General features: G+C 40.9%; 1 protein-coding gene across 4 annotated transcripts in view; it reads right to left on the bottom strand.

The window, feature by feature from the left end:
* LOC147032087 (uncharacterized) overlaps positions 1–18,480 on the bottom strand; it is a 101,193-nt gene that overhangs the window by 81,669 nt on the left and 1,044 nt on the right. The window lies entirely within an intron of this gene.

Raw genomic sequence — 18,480 nt, 5'->3', positions numbered from 1 at the left:
ATCGGTCACTGGTCCGGAACCATATTGGATTTAAAAAATAAACAAAAAAAAAAAAACAGAAGAGTTGGCTTGCACCACATCCTTCTCAAAACAGCACAAAGTAAGTATTCAATGAATACAATCCAGTTACAACTTTTATCACCACACAAGTATAATCAGCTTTACAACTATTTTCTCACCTGGGCACTTGGTTATGGAAAGCAGGAAATAATCCTAGGGACTTGGTTATGCTCATTTGATTAGTAATCCAATGATTTTGTTTTATAAACAAATTTAACATGTGCATGCTGGAGACCAAATCACCAGGTTATGGAGTTGCAATTCACGTCTTAAATCCCTGTTCAACATGTATACCTGTGGTTTGCTCTTCTGTTCATGGTCACCGGCTCTACAGGAGGAATTGGTGTCCTATATTTACGGTCACACTGTCTCCAATAATAATGACTAGTGTTTTGCACACAAGTCTAGTCTCCCACATGATGCAAATTTGGGTAACCATGCTCATTACAAAAGACACCTTTAATGTTTTATGAAAATCATCCCCAAGGTTAAAACAAAACGCTTTATTTTTGAGGCATATGGACTGCACTTATTAGTTCTTGTAATCATCTCTTATTGTCCACATTTTACAAGCTCCACAGCTAACATGACAATGAACTGCATAAGAATAAGATGTGAAAAATATTTAACCTCATGTACCGTATTACCATAAGCTTAATTACCAATCTAACAATAGTGCAAAAAGCAGGCAGACAAGGTGGAGGGTTTTAGGCAGTATAAAAGTATTCATGGTCTCTGGGGGTTAAGGGTGGAGCAGAGGGAGGGATCCCAATTCTCACTATATAAATATGGATAGCATAGTGTCAAATCCATTGAGAGGGGGCATCGCAAGTCCATACCAATACCAATACCAAATCAGCAAATTCTCAGATTATAATCGTGTTTCAGTGAAAATCATCTGTAGAACTAGAACGGGCACTCGGTAGAGCGCATACCTTCGCCGCCGCAACTTTTTTCCGGGCACATTTGAAAAACGTCATTTTAAAACGTCCATGACGTCACAACCGTCAGTCCGATTGACGTCAAATTTGGTGTGTAACCTCCTTGAAGGCAGTCCAACAAAATGGAATGATAAACACTGAAAAATTAAAAAGTTGAAAAATGACGTCATTTTGACGCACTTCCGGGGATGTCACGTCCAATCGGGGACTACCATTCTGAAAGCTCGTAGTTCACTGAAAGTTTTAAAGTTGGTTTCATGTCAATAGCTCTATTAGATCTGAAGCTATGCCTACAAGTATATTTTGACCTTGAGTGTGACCTTGACCTTGACTACAGAGTTAATTGGCAAAACCTGTACATCAATAAACAGATATTTTGGTACTGATCCTAATGCCTGGATTTGGGAGACTTTGCTTTATAAATTATACAGATATTTGAATGTAAACTATCAGGACATTTTAGCCACAATTGAAAAACGTCATGTTCAAACGTCAATGACGTCATAACGGTCAGTCTGATCGAAGTCAAATTTGGTGTGCGACGTCCTTAACGTAAGTCCTACAAAACGGTATGATCAAAACTGATGAGATCGAAAATTGAAAATTTACGTCATCTTGTGACATCATTTAGACGCACTTCCGATGATGTTACGTCAAATCCGACACTACATATCCGAAAGTTATCTCGTCATGGAACAATATGGCAGTGGTTGCATGTCGATAGCTGAATTATGAAGGAAGTTATGCTCAAGAGTGTTTTTGACCTTTTCATGACCTTCACCTTGACCTTTGACCCGATCGCTCCCAAAATCTAATCAAATCGTCCTTGGATACTCACGAATCATCCCACCAAATTTCATGCAATTCGGTTTAATACTTTCTGAGTTATACGAATAACAAACAAACACACATATTCACAAATAAATAAATACAGAGCGACCAAAACATAACCTTTCACAGAATGCGAAGGTAATTAGGGGAAATTATCCCGTCCATCTGTAAAGGCAGGTCCTTTGCTCGTCTGATAAATTTAAAATGATAGTCATGGTCATAGCAATTTTTTGACAAGGTCTCAAATGAAAACTTGAATTTGAGCTGCTAAATGCGTCTCGTACAAAAAAGGTGCAATCTTCCAAAGCCGGTGACCAGGTCCAAAGGAACTTTGAATTTTTAATAAACAGCCATGTGATGGGATTGAAGCTGCATGACACTATCAGTGTCCAGAAGCTAATATGACTCAAATCACAAATACCAGAGAAATTTATTTGGGGGCTATACGTTTGGTACATGTAAGACTGTCTTGTTCTATGCCCAAAGGCAGGTTCAGTATTGCAAAAGCAGGTAGGGTTTACAGTTCCTTTCAAAGTGATAATCAAGGAGGAAATTTGGAATTTGTCCAGAATGCCAATGATAACTCACCCACCCTTTGTCAAAAGACACCGTTGGAAATTTTCCATCCACCACTTAATGCGACCAAGCACATCCCCAGCTTATCATCTAACGGAGAAAGGGCACATGCAACACCCTGCCGACGATTGAAGCACCAGTCAAACATTATTGTTGGGCCGAGAACCGAACAGGGGTTAGACAACACAGAAAAAAAATAAAATGACCGTTTTTACAGCCATTTTTTTCCCTGCTGTGCAGGGGTTGGGCTTTTTCTTGAGGCAATGTTTTTATGGCCGGATGCCCTTCCTGACGCCAACCCTGGTCGCCTCTTACGACACACAGGGATATGGTACACCTATTCTAACCGGGGCATACGCCGGGACCAGTACACTGGTTCTCATTTCGTCGACCTCGGAAGGATGACAGGCTGAGTCAACCTCCTGGTGTTAATTCAGCAGTCAACGGGGCTTGAACTCAGGACCCTCGGATCCCAAGCTGCCACCCTCACCACGAAGCCATTAGACAACACAGAAAAGTGCATCAACAGTGAATCATTTGTCCAACCTCAAGATTTAACTTTCACATTCGTATCGATCATCTAATACCTGGTTGCACCTTGTTAAGTCTGTATCTGGTGTATACTCTCATCCATCCCTTCCCTCACTTTAAATGTCACCACAGCTGACTTTGCTCATGAGAAAGCCGAATAACTCACTTCCGTGTTTGCTTCCAAATATTGTTCCCCAGCCCCTCGCTCTCTGCACCCAGCCTAGCCCAGTCAAACCCAACTACTCCTGGACTCTATGCCTTTTTCAGCCGAGTAGGTGGAGATGTTTTTGGCAACGCTAGACTGATTCTGCAACAAGATTGGATGGCATCAGCTCAAGTGTCCTAAAAACCTGCTCTTGCACGTCCTCATTCTTCTCTGTACACCCTATCATTTGGCATCTGTCATCTTCCACCTGCTTGGAAATCAGCCAAAATTACCAAATTGCAAAAGGTGCAAAAACTGCTCCTCTTAACTCAGGACCTATCGGCTTACCTCTAATTGTTCACATGGTCACGGAATCCATCATCAGAGTTTGACGCAAAAATCTTTCCTTTTCTCCAACAGCATCACCTCAAATCATCAGTTCTGATTCAGACCAAGTCACTATATGAGACATGCTGCTTCTACTCCCCCAACAATGGTTGGAGGCTCTCAATATCAGACATGTGATAAAGGGCAGTCTCTTGAGACACGTCTCAAGGTTTTGTGTCTGACATCACTACTTTCAAACTCTCTGCCTATGGCCTCCAACGCTAACTGACTTTCTCTACTCAAAGCCAATGTGTGGCTCAACCATAGACTCCTATAGAGGAGGACTGGAACTTCCCATGCTCGGGGTATGTAACTTGAGTCTGAAGGATTAACTTGAGTCCGGGGCTAAAATGACTTCTAGAAGGGCTAGACACGATCTCGGGATCCATATAGGGGTTTTTGAGGACGGCGAGTTCAATGGTGTCATTTTCAACACCACCTGAGGTCATCTTCAAGGTCAAAAGGTCATATTTCAAGGTCGAATTACTGAATTTTGGTAATTTTGCCCGTTTTTGTGTCTAACTCATAAACGGTGAGAGATGGTTGATTGTAATAAGATGCAAGTGTGTGGAGCTGTCAAACTTTGATATTTATTGTCATATATTGCATTACATAAACATTATATGCATGTCACAACACTATGCCTATTACAACTATGTCTATGTCTATCACTAGTTGGAGAGCTTTTCTTGCCTCCTGAGGCATCCCAAAGCTTTTTCTTTGTCACTTACATTGAGGCATGAGCTTTCAACAGAATGTTAGCGAAAGTAGTACATGCAGCATTACGACTAGCGAAAGGTGCATCTACAGAGGATAACAGCTCAGCAAAATGAAATTGGCAACGCATTTTAGTCTTGTCATACAAATTATAGGCATTATGTACAAAAAAGACGGTTGACATAGTCGGCACACTCAATCCACATCGATTCAAATTATCTAGAAACTCAGATGACACCTCGTTACCATCTTCATCATCAATGATCTCCTCCATACTAGTGCTATCGCCATATTTATGAACAAGGTGTCCGGACAAATAAACTACTTTATGCTTAAGGGCATCGTCAGACCCCAAGAGATCCTGAGTGTCTTGAGGAGTAATCTCGTCAATGAGTTCACTTCGCTCAAGCTGGATTTATGGAAGTTGTACAGTTCTTGTCGCAATCAATCACACGAGAACTAGATTCGGGCATAATGTCATGCTTAATGAGTGTTTGCAAATTAACAATTTTAGCTGCAGCCATAATGTCAACTACATCAATGTAGAAGTTTCCACTGCTTCTTTGCCTGGCTTGGCCGAAAAACTTTTCCAAGGCTTCATCTGCAAATATAGCAGGAAGAACGTAGTCAAAGTCTTTCTCTGCCAGAAGATGCAGCTGCGACAGAAGGAAGGTGAAATGAGGAAGCTCGTGTGCCTCAGTCATCCAACAGAGCTGGCTTATTACAAGCTGAAGAATTTCCTTGCTTGTGCATTCATAGATGTTTATCTGGTCAGTTATGGATCTAACCTGGGACCATTTTGAGAGCAGGCTGTTCTACTGCAAATGAAAAAGTCGTTTGGGCACCTCAATGCCATCTTTCTCAACTTTATTCAAGAATAGAAATCCAAAAGGTGAGTGAACTTGTTGGAAATGAAAGAACTGCTTGACAGTTTGTCCAGTAGCATCAGTTCTTGATAGGTGAAGGTTTTCCTGGTCTTTTATGACGTTAAAGCCAGGAAAATAGGAGCTGATTATAGCACAGGAGTGGTCGAAATCTTGGATATTGTATGCAGCCTCATCAGCTGCCTGCATCTTCTTAACTCTTGATTCTGACTTAGAAGATGATGTTGGGCATGGGGCTGAGGTTACCTGCTTCAAAGCTGATTTGGGTACTCCAGGAAATATGGATGGGGGTTCTTTGGGTCGTTTGCCACCCCTAACTGACACCTAATCACAATTGAAATGTGTCTCATATATATATATATATATATATATATATATATATATATATATATATATATATATATATATATATATATATATATATATATATATATATATATATATATATATATATATATATATATATATATATATATATATATATATATATATATATATATATATATATATATATATATATATATATATATATATATATATATATATATATCTCCTTTAAGCACCTCAAGCTTTCTTTCTCATTTGGCATTGCCAATATCTATCTTTCCCTCTCCTCAGGATCTTTTGGGAAGGATATGACCTTTACATAGGGCGTCCCATCATAGTTTCCTCTACAACAAAAGCAGCTACAACGACATGGCATATTGTCACCAAAGCAGGAAAAACAAAGATCCTGTGAGATCACCAGCTGGACAGTTTCTGAAAGTGAAACAAACAAAACATACATTAGTTAACGATGATAGAAATCAGCAAGTAGGTGCAGTAGGTGCACAATGTCATATTTTGTCATAGACTTTACAAAAGTTTTCCTCTATGAGTGACACAAAAACAGGCAAAAAATACCAAAATTCAGCAATTTGACCTTGAAATATGAACTTGTGACCTTGAAGATGACCTCAGTTGGTGTTGAAAATGACATATATTGAACTCGCCGTCCTCAAAAACCCCTATATGGATCCCGAGATCGTGTCTCTAGTCCTTCTTGAAGTTATTTTAGTCCCGGACTCAAGTTAATCCTTCAGACTCAAGTTACAAACCCCGAGATCGTGAGGTTCCAGTCCTTCTCTATAGGAGTCTATGGGCTCAACTGAAACCTTTCATCTCTCTCTGTCAAGGCTGGATGGCTCCGTGCCTCCTGCAGTGTTCTGGGCCCACATCCAATGGGTTTGACGTTAGGATTAGATGTCTGCCAAACCGATGTCTGATGCACAGATGTACTTAGCACTGATGCAGGAGTGACACATCCATGAGCAATATTCAGTCCGAGAGCAGTGAAGAGGTCCATGCCGAATGGAGTTGTTCCAGTAGGCACAAAAAAAAATAATCAGCAGGCATAGAAACATGGTTGTCTCACACCTGTACTTGAAGACAACCAACTCGAGATCAGTGATTTTTTTGGTAAGTCACCAAAGGTCATTTTGGTTCTGTAAGAAGTGCATTCTTGAAATGCTCCAAGTAATTCGACTCAGGAAGTATGGAAACAACTGAGCCTGTGTCCACCATCAATTTATCTGAGCATACCTATTCATCAGGTATGCAAAGATGAACATCACAAAATAGGTTCCCTCTCATTTGTGCAGAAGCTTGTGCGTTTATGCTTAAAACAGTCACATCTGGCACAGTCACTTCCCACACTTGGTATTTGTGATCTTTACTGTGACACACTTTAACAAAATGTCCACTTTTGCCACACTGCCTGCAGTTTACATATTTTGTGGGACATCTGGGGTAATTGACTGAGTGCATTACAGATGCACAACGATAACAAGTACTCTCCTGGCGTACCTGTCAAGCTTGTGAAAATTTTGAGTTTGCAGGTTCATTTGATGTGTCCCTGTGGATGGGGTTGCGTCGATATTGCCCCACACTGGTACGTGCTCGTATTGCATTTCCATCCTGATGAAAAGGATGTTGACATGCCGCATGTAATCGCTTTTGCTTCCGCCATGGCTGATTTGATTTGTCCCGCCATTACAAGGGCTTTCTTTAGTGTAAGCTCCGGTTCCAAAAGTAACTGTTCACGTCCACGAGCTGCAAGGGTTTTTTTCCATGAGCCGATCTCGTATCATTTCATCAGAGGTCACGAAGCTCGCAATTAACCTCAATCTCAAATAAAGCAGCAAAGGACTGAGCAGTCGATTCATCCGGCCTCTGTGCTCGTTGACGAAACATATCGTTCGAAAACAACGTTCACCTTTGGCATGAAAAAAGGCTGTTAATGCAGCGACAGCAGCAGAGTAAATGTCCCCATCAACTGAGAGGGTATAGAATAAAAGCTGCCCTTCAGATCCTATGCAGTGTATAAGCAATGGGCGCTTCTTCGCATCAGAAAGTGCATTATCATTTCCTGCCAGCTTGAAGTTCTCAAACAAGCGCATCCATTAAGTAAAAGGTATCGAAGGATCACCCGGACTTGGTAAGAATACAGCAGGTGGCGTAAGAGCAAGGTGAGCCATCCTAGTCTCCAATATGTTGTGTTGCAAAGACAGCCCACATGAAGGCTCTTGAGCTCAACCGTTTTTAATCATGTCTCCTGCTCCACATACTCGACAGCCACCTCATGTCACTCTGGGTTCAGCCAAGTCAGTTCCGATTCATCATGCATTCATTAATATTCATGCAACTCCCAATACCACACAAAGCCAGATAATAACTAGACATCCTGCATCATGCAAAGTCCTTACTTGGCACACCTGAACTCTTACTGCTCCAAACATTGGGCTGGTGGCCCTTCCAGTGAAACTCCTAAAATCGAGAAATCACTGCTCACTTCCACTCATTTGTTCCTCTTCTTTCCCTGCCTGTGGAACAGACTTCCACATTCTCTTCAATCTCATTCTTCCCTCCATGTCTTCACGACAGTTCACCACCATCTCAAATCATCCCCCATCCAAAATTATATTTTCTACTCCCATTAACACTCTCCCCTCCAAGCCCACCTCTTTCCAAATTTCAAGTTTACTTCCGTAATTTTGTCCACGCTGTACATCCTCCCATAACCTTCATTCTTCTCATCCCCTATTTGCCCGTCTCCCTAAACCCTGCTGTTGTTTTGTTTCCCCCTTCTTTCCACTGCTTTTGTTCTGTTATATCCTGATCTCTTCGATGTTTGAGCTATTCCACAAGCCTTCACTTTACATTTAAAAAAACACCCTCAATAAGGTGGAAGTAAAACTTGCATCGTCAGACTTAAAAATCCATCTGTCAACCTACCACTGTAACCATTTATATCAAAATCCCCAATACAAATATCAAGCAAATTAATTTGAACTTACCCAGACGATGAGCCAAGACCGTGCCGCTACAAATAAATATCAGCTAAATAAGAGCACACGTCAGTTACGTGAACCCATCATCTGATTCCTCATTCAAACAGCATTCTGCATCTGTGTGCACCATTCCAAAATAATTTACTTTAAAAGCCTGACAATAAACTGGGAGTTCCATTTCGTTGGTTAGATAAAGCAGTTGGAGGGAAGGGTGGGGGAGATAAATAAAATAATTCACTCAGGATTACAAGCAGGACAGCAAATCCAATAATTCTGGGGCTTAATGCAATTACCAAACAGCTTGGAATAGACTGCGATAAAAAAAAAGGATTTCAAAATTGGACGATGAAAGGAGGAAAGAAGTGCTGATGCTTTTCCAATATCATTCATACACACCACACATAAGGCCGCTCCAGTTACATACCAAAACATAAGTCTGCATACAAAAAATTGGACAAGATACAATATTTAGAGGTCACGACTATTTGCACTTTTCTTTATATTTTGCATTCAAAATAAACGAAAATTTTCAGTTTTCCTTCAAAATCCGACAAGTTGACATCGCCAGCATGAACAAATGAATTGGAACTCTCCCAGAATCATAGTGGGTCACAAGACAGCACTGAATCCTAGTTTATCCAATAAAAAAAAGACACTGTCACACCAATCATTTGTTGATCTTCAGAGCCACCTTAAGTCAGGACCAGAAACGTTTTCCGGGGAGCTGCTAATGAGCCACAGCAGGTATTGCTTCTGGGTCTCATCTTTCATCAGCACAACATTGCTTAGACTGGATAAGAGACTCCTTGTTCTGCACAGTCATTGATGACCTTGGCTTTTAGCTATTAGTACGTAGGGTCCATCGGTGGGGGGGGGGGGGTCGTTGAAGAGGGAGAGGTGCTCAGAGAAGTACAAGTGGTGACAAAATGCCTTGACCGCTGCATCCCTGACGACATTCACAAAGTACTCGTGGAGGAGAGAAAGGAGGTTGAAGTCATTGAAGGGGGCTCTCTCCAGGAGGGAGGGAGGGCATTAGCAGGCATAGATGAGTGAGAAGAAGAGGCAAATGTTTGTCAGGCCAGCATTCTCGTGCTAAATCAGCTTTGGCTGGCCTTTGAACAAGGTCTTCAATGAGTAGATGGCCTTGGCCATCCACTGCTCATTGTGTATCATGCCAAATGTGGAGAAGCATGGCTCTCCATCGGAGGATCGCCCAAGGAAAATGTTGCAGAGCTGAAGCAGCTCTCCATAGACCTCTTGTGGGGTCTGGCTCTTGATTGATCTGCTTTGAATGATGTCATTTCCTGTCACAGGAATCTCACATGCCAATGAAGAGCTCGTCACCATGAGTGGGAAGTTAGCCTTGTTGATGTAGGGCCAGCTCTTATGGAAGCATTTGTAGAGCCCAATCTCATGCCCATCAGTTGCTGCCAGGGCAATGGAGAACACGTCCAACAGTATCACTGTAAACACATGTTGGCAGCACACAATTCAGCCAAGCTCCTTCTCAAGGAGAGTAGGTGCCCATCCTTAGCCTGGTGTTGGGGCAGTCATGTCAAAAAGCAGTCCCTGGACCATGGGCTTGAACTACCAGTCCTCCAACACACAGAACCTCGTGCCACTCCTCTTCAACAGATTATAATGAACCTGGAACACATGCCCATGTTTGAAGATGGAGACTGACACAGGTGGCACTGTTCCTGGCAGAAGCGATATTCCAGTTCTAAGTGGGGGGGGGGAGAGCCAAAAGTCGTAACAGTAGTGGCTTCTAAACATATTGTGATCTGTCCAATTATTTTTGCATGCAAAGTATTGTTGCGGTCTCAGAGAAAATCAGCGGCTGTTTCTTTCAGTTAAAAGGGTCAGATAGTTTTATTGACATTTTAAAAACATTGCACAACCCACCTGGGACACATTGATGGTGTCTTGTTAAAGATCAAAAAAAGGGGACCCTGGATAGACATTCCCGACTTTGACAGAAGCCATGGCTGCCCTGCAGACATTTGGTGTTCGTTTTGTTCACTTAACGTGCCAATGTGGTCACCAAGACACACAAGATGTCAGACCCTTAAGGTCTGCATTTGACCTAATGTCTGGCAAAAAATGGCTACCACCAAAAAAAACTAAGGTGTGTTGGAAAGAAGAAGAAGCTTGTGAACATCAGTCTAAAATTGAAAACGAAGTGTAAATATTCGTTCTGAATATTTTAAATTACAGAAATGCATTTCTTGAAAATTATTTTAAGCCAGGTTTGTTACAAAGCAAGAAAAATTACAAGATCGCATCATTATGTAAGTTTTGTGTGTGCCTTTCATAGACAGGACTGTACTTTATTGGGGGAGGGGCCTATTTATACCCTGCAGTGTATGCATATTTTATACCAGCAAATACCACCTGTCACTTCTCTGATAGGAATACGGAGAGGAGGGGCGTGTGAGAAGAGGCGGGGGGGGGGATTGGGAAGCAGATAGTTGAGGGGAAATGGTGGAGGGAGTGGAGAAAGGAGGGAGGGGGAGAGTGTGAAGGGGGAGAAAGGGGGAGAAGGGAGGGTGGGAAATGGGGAGAGAGGAGGGGCTGAAGAAAGTGGGGCATCTGGTGGTTGGGGGGGACGGTGTATACCAATTGCTATGTTGCTTGATTATGCAGATTAATTTTAAAGTGCATTGGTGGGGAGTGGGGGGGGTGGGTTAAAGTTTATTATTTTGAAGAGTATGTATATACTTCATCATGGATGGCCCTCAAGGGTGTAATCTCGGATTTTTCTCAAATGGAAACGGTCGAATGTCTGAATATACAAGATTTTCAGTGATGATGAATGGGAGATTTCTTTTGACTTTAATTGAATATATTTTAATCCCATTCTAAATTCAATTGAATAAAAAAACAAAACATAATGGGTCAGGGTTAGGTGTCCTAAGTGGGGTTGCATAAAAGCAAGACGTCTTGGTACCCGGTCATCACTGCCAGCAGTTATAAAGAGGCAGCTCTAATTATGTCTCTTATCTATCTATAATTCCAGCAATGTGTGTGTGTGTGTGTGTGTGTGTGTGTGTGTGTGTGTGTGTGTGTGTGTGTGTGTGTGTGTGTGTGTGTGTGTGTGACCGCTGTTTCTCGACAACCACTGGTCCGATCTAATTGAAACTTGCCAGGTATATTGCTGGGGACCTGAGGATGTGCCTTTTCAAGGTTTGATATTAATCGGACAAGTGATTCCCAAGTTATGGCCATTTATTTACCAAACCAATGACAAGACACGTTGTTGCGTGGGCGTGGCCGATGGGGAAGGGAAGCACAGCCACGTTCCCCATTACGGGTTACAACGTACGGGAGAGTGATGACTTCGTGTATTCTAATAATTTCTCGATTTCTTATGCGCATTTATAGATAAACACAATGGCCCAAGTTATGATCGTTTTCATATTAGACGGTGTATAAATTTCGGGAACATCAGAGTGCTGGTATGCTCCGAACCAGGAAGTAAATTTTTCTCTCTTCTCTTCTCTTTTTGTTTTCCTGACCACGACATTGCGAAAAGGTAAAATACGTTGGTGCTAATTGAATAATTTTGTATTAAAAATAAATTGTGAATAATCGTAACTGCGAATAATATCGAACTTCCGGGTCACGCACGTACGGGGACGTGAGAGCGAAGAAACGGCCTGTGTGGTTTATTTATTTATTATTATTATTATTTTTATTTTTTTTACGGGCACGTACTAGTTAATTAAATAACACCAGCACTCAAACACCACACAAAAGGTCTGGCGAGGGTCTGCAATTTCTGATTGCTCTTTCTAGTTTTATTTCTGTTTTTTGTGTATGTTGCGGAATGAAGTGCATTATGGTGGGTGGAATGCAAATCCTGCCACCAACCTCCTAGAAATGGGTAACCTAAATGCAGGAGGATGTCCACGGACACAGTTAGGCATCACATTATGGATGGCCAATGGTTCACTAGGGGCTCATCCACCCTTTGACAGGTTTTGTTTTTAATCATGCTGGGTGTCCATATCCATATACCTTCCTCATGAGGAAACATTGTGGAGGAGACAGTTTAGTCACCATAAATATGACCATGAAAAGGTTTACACGGTACCTGTAGCAAATCACAGATCTGATCTGGCCTGATCGAATCAGACCATACCAAACTTTCAAAGGCAGTCTGTCCAAAAACAAACTGGCTTTTACATTATACGGGTAACCGCATCACGTGGCAGTGCATATTGCAGTCATTCCAACTTTGGGAGAAATAACAATAGCAGTCAAACAACTATCTTTTGGGAATAGCACTAGAAGACAATTAACAAGGATGACGGCCCAAAATTACTGTCGAAACTCCACCAATCGCTGGTCAACACACAGCAACCTAAATAAATAGTACACAACCAAGGATGGCCTGATTGTTGGAACACAAAAATAAAAGTAGATTTGAATGGAACCATTATCGTGGGACAGCAGCTGTGATCAGCGTTGCCAGCAAGGTGCTGAATCTGATCATCCAACACAGACACCGTCAACTCTCAGAAGTCCTTTGACCATAAAGTCTGTGGATTTTGACGCAGTCAATCCACAGCTGACATTATATAGAAATGTATTGGGGCAAGTCCAAGAATTTGTGTTATGTATGGGACATTCAGAAAGTTTAACCCTCTGAAAAGCAATTAAGACAGTCATTGATTTGTATTCTAATGTTGGGAATCTGCAAGGAGAAGACCTGCAATAATTTGTACCATTAGTCCTTGGGATGATTATGTAATTAAAGAAAACACGGTTCATTACGTATGGGACCACAAAAACACGATTTTTTTTTTCAAAGAAATATGTTCAAGTTCAAAGCTCTGAAAGTATTTTATGATTCACCATAATTTCCAGTGTGGAGAAAGTTGAAACACTTGCGTAACTAATCACAAATTCTCTTTCAGAAAACATACACAGTAGTCAAGCGAGATTAATTAGTGTTAACGAAGAACGCGTTACGTATGGGAAAAAAAAAATTCTCCATCGGCTTTGCTTGCGATGTGTACATTGTTGGTGTAAATTGCCTTTCATAACACAACCAACAGGCTTGAGCATATTTTGTCACAAAGATCCAACAGTTAATTCCTAGAAACTCAGCAATTCATATCGTAGGATATGAAAACAAGTGATCAACTGATTATTAAGTATTAACAATGCAAAATAATTTTGAATTAGAATCATATTAACCATGGTTTGCAAGTACTTCTGAAGAAAATGAAAGGCACAACTTTATTGCGGACATACACAAAAATGTACTGTATAAAATGATTAATCCCAGACAGGACACATAGGATAGATCTGTTGTAGTGTGTGGACACGGAATCAAAATATATAAAATAATTTGCAGAGTAATTTGTTGGTAATTAAATTTTTTTTAATGCTAATATAGATTTTTGTTTTGATTTGTCTCAGGACGTCAGGGCTTTCATACATTCAACAGAAGGAACTATATGTAGATGTAAACATTTATCAACTCGACTGAAAATATCAAATCTAACAACGTAGTTTTAATATGGACGACTTACACTTAAGGGAATAGAAGAAGGTATTAATTTTTGTGAAAGGGAAATACACAAAATTTGGCACACTAGTAGCCTATCATATTATGAACAGATTTGGATATTGGGCCATCTCAAATTCAGCCGCTGATGGCTGTGGCAGCCATTTTCCACTGCCATCAAAAATTTTGAGATGGCCCAATATCCAAATCTGTTCATAATATGATAGGCTGCTAGTGTGCCAAATTTGGTGCTTTCCTCACAAAATGCACAATTGTTATGCTAAGTTGCCCCACTATATGTTTCATAGAAAAACCAGAAACTAAGAGGTGCCTGAAATAATGATAAACAAAAACTCATATCTTCTTCAAAAGGAGGTTACACCCCTCCTTACAAATGGAATAATCCCATATTGTTTAGTCTGCCTAAAAATGGGCCGTGTGTGCAGGGCAGGTCTCATGAAAATACATGAATGCCCAAAGTAGTGGTCAAATCTTGGTGATGTTGAAGTTGTCTTTCCCACAGACTTTGCAAGCAATGTCCCATACATAATGGTATTCTCACATATGTAACATTATTTAATTTCTTGTGAACTAATTATCTACTTGTATTTTAAGCTAGAAATAGAGGATATATGACCAATACGTGATGGATTAGAACTTCTGAAAATGGTATTAATTTTTTTTTTTTTGGCGCCTTCAGTGGAATCCTAAAAAAAAAAAATTCCATGTAAAATTGTTACGTATGGAATATCGCTTAGTAAGAACAGGCCTAATTTGCATAATTAATGAAATGAACTATTGTTTTCTTGTTTATTAAAAGGGAACGGTAGAGTATTCATGTCCATGTAAAAAAGTTGTTGTAAAGTTTGGTTTAATTCACGACATCACCATTTCAAATTGCCAAACACATAACACCTAATTTGCATATATGCAAATTCGTTGAGCGATTTCACACATTAAACCTACAACTTTACCATTTTCTTTCAAAAATTAATAAAATTTCATAATCAGACATGAAAATCTCATTGAAATTAGAGCTGTGGCATAAATATGAAAGTCTGCCATTTGAGGGGACCTTCTCTTAGACTTGCCCATTGAGCAACAGAGAGAATGCCATAATCTATATAGATTAGGTGAATGCCTTTGACTCAGTTCTAAGAGTCATGATGGGGGAACTACTTGCGAAGCTTGGTAAACCTGGAAAATTCATGAGTACGCATAATCACTAGTTTTCACGTTTTGCTTTGTATACAATGATGAGGCTCGTGAAGCATCTGGAACATAGAATGGACCACGATGTAACATAACAAAAGGATCAGTAGAAAGTGAGTGGAAGAGAGGTGGGGGAGGTAGGGAACTCCAACAGCAGAGATGAGGGTCAAAATAGAAGACATGGAGAAATAAGGGATGTGGGGAAGAACGGTTGAATGTATGGTCAGGTTTCTATAAGTAGAGTACTGACATAACACTTCATTAAGTCAATTGATATCAGACAGCATGGGAACATGATGCAGATCTTCATGATATACTTGGCATTGATACATTACTGCCTTCAACAGACTGCCTTGCCATGGCTTCAAATTACAATTCAAGCTGGATGGCAGGCCATTTGACCTGAGAAGAATGCTCATGCATTGCACAGCAAACATCCATTGGCAACTACTTGTCAGGGTCAGATACAGCATTTGCCGAGGGATGATGCAGAAGAAAGTTATGCTGCTCTCCAGCAAACCAACATTATCCAAAACGAATATTCTGTAGCGTAGGGTCTTCAAATCAATGAGGAGAAAACCGAGATTATGCAAAATTATATAATATGACAGTTCATACTCAAACAAATGAAAATTGAAAACAGATCTCTTAAATAAAATGGAGTACTTCATGACTTGGGCAGTATTGAATCACCTGTTGGCTCATTGGCAAGAAGGTAAACAGAAGAATTGCATTCGCACCAAGTAACCTTAGCTTCACCGTGTTTCAGGGTATGGGACAATCACAAATTTACTGCCAAGACCAAGATAGCTATCGACGAGTCAAGGTGACTCCTTATCTGCTGTGTGGATGTGAAACGTGAAGTATATTTTGAAGACAAGTCTATATCCTAGAAAGTTTAAATCAGAAATGCTGGAGACAGGTCATGAGAGTCAAGTGATGGCACAAAACAAAATTTTTTTGACAAAACACTTCATAGGGCAGGGCTGCTGCACATTGAAAGCCATGATGCAGTCAACAAAGCTATGCTGGTTTGGAGACATGCGCGCACACACACACCCGTGCCCCCACTCTCTCACTTCTCGTACCACCATCTGTACACATCCTGTTTTCCCTTTGCCACAACTTAACTTGCTTATTCTCATAGACATACCTTCTCTTGCATTTTACTTATGTTTTGCACCTTTAGAAACACAAGTTCGCTTCAAATGGTTCCAAACTCACTGCTGTCTCCAAACTTCATTCTGGTCCCATAACCTTTCGAGAATGCACTCCTTGATAACCACCTGTTTGAAGACCTACATCATACGCATTCAAATCACATCCAAAAACTACCCCTCACCCACTGGAAATGCCATAACTTCTCCTTTCATGACATCCCACCTGAGGTGCACACTCAAAAATGATATTCAACTAATCACTCTCAACAATCAGCTTCACAGACATCAGTCTCTTCCTCACCCAGACATTCACCACTTGCTCTGAAATTTTGTATTCCACTCCATTGTTCCTGCTTCTACCACTAGATGAGGAAGGTAATCTCTCTTCTCGCTCTCTTGCAATACATCCTGTCCATCTGGTCTTTTGCAACCAACCCACGACAATCCGAATCAGAACTACAATTTTTTCTACCCCCTCTTGTAGACCGACCAACATTCTAAGTTCCAAATCTTAACCTCTTCACCTGCACTTCTGCTGTTTAAAGTTTCCCAATACCAAGTCGGTGCTTGGTCCGTTATGCCAACCACACCAAGTGAAGCACCACCGTGATTATGAATTGTGGTTTCGAGATACTTCACTCTCAATTTTGAAAAATTGTCTATCGTTTCTCCAAGTCTTAACCCTGGTGGGCGAGGATCTCTGACAATAACCCTCAAGCTGGAGGATCAATCAGCGATTTGATTGGAAGTTCTATCTTGCAGCCACCCGGAGACTATGATCAAGGGACTTGAACTGCCCCAGATTTTGCCAGTTTCCTTCCTTCGTTTGAATTTACTAAATTCAGAGCAGCAACTGCACTACACAAAGGTGTTGAGACAGTCTTAGGCAGTTGAACTGTCCAAGGATTGGAGACCAGTGTTCTATTTTTGATTCATTGTACATATAAATCGATGAACACATTTAAAACAACCTCTGTTCACCTTTGGTGGCAGAAGTAAATATTAAAAAAAATTATCATATCCAGATCCGCACCAAAATCTCATCAATTCGTCCTTATCACACACACCCAACCTGTCCACCAAATTTCATCAGAATCCGTCCACAACGTGAAATATCCTGCTCACAGACAGACAAACATGGGTGAAAACATAACTTCCATCCACCTTGGGTGGCAGAGACAAAAAAAAAAAAAATTGCTCCCCACCAAGTGCAGCACCTGAAAATGATTACACAGTCAGTCCACTCATCAATGGAAAAAAACTTGAAATGAATCAAGCAAAGCGAATTGCAGATTAATCAAGCAAAGTGGGATTGATTAAACAAACTTTCATCGTCACATTTGCTGAGCAACTCAGAAATATTTTTCACTATCCGGGAGGCGACGATGGTTCGCAGACATTATTGAACAATGCCAATTGGTACAATTGAGTTAGTAGAAGCTTTTGAGGAAAGCCCTACCGTAAAAACTCTTCCGTCAAAATTGACCAAATCAAATCAGATTTTTTATATGTTGTACTTATGGACATTACGCACAACTTCTAGGAAATGAAATTGCGAGAAAAAAAAAATCGAGAAAAAAATTCAAGTGGGCGTGGCTCCGCCCACAAGGGGCGTGGGACGCCCCTCATACAAAAAGACACAACTAGACCATGATATCTAGCTTGTGTCCAAGTTTCATCAAGATCGCATCAAACGTCACGGAGCTATGCTCTGGAGAGTCACAGACAGACAGACAGACAGACAGACACAACGAAAATAGTGGTCACTGCTGGTGCCCACGAACCAATAACTTTTGCCAAACACTTTATACAGGTATACCTGGACAGACGCGCACCTGGGCCAAATCCATTCACAAACCTGCTGATCGCGCCAAACCTTCAATCACTGCGGCAACATTATCCAGCAATGGCAAAAGACGACAAATCACTTTGACGTGCATTTCTTGGGAAATATATACAGTAGTTTCATTATTTAAATAATCACACCAAACTATGCACTCACCAACGGCGGGATAAAAACTCACATATATACGTCACCATTTTTATGACACTGAGGGTGGGGGGGTGAGTGCTGTTACTAAGTTTCTTATAGAGCGCTCGCCAAGCGGCTTAAGCACTCAAGTAAGGAACGGCTAGCTTGGCAAGCGCTATGCTAGCTGCTTGAGCACACGGAACACACCCTGGGTTAT

Source organism: Eptatretus burgeri, chromosome 2 (assembly GCF_056783735.1).
Source record: "Eptatretus burgeri isolate ZD-2024b chromosome 2, Ebu_testis_v1, whole genome shotgun sequence".
NCBI lineage: Eukaryota > Metazoa > Chordata > Myxini > Myxiniformes > Myxinidae > Eptatretus > Eptatretus burgeri.
This window is presented reverse-complemented; position numbering and strand designations above follow the sequence as displayed.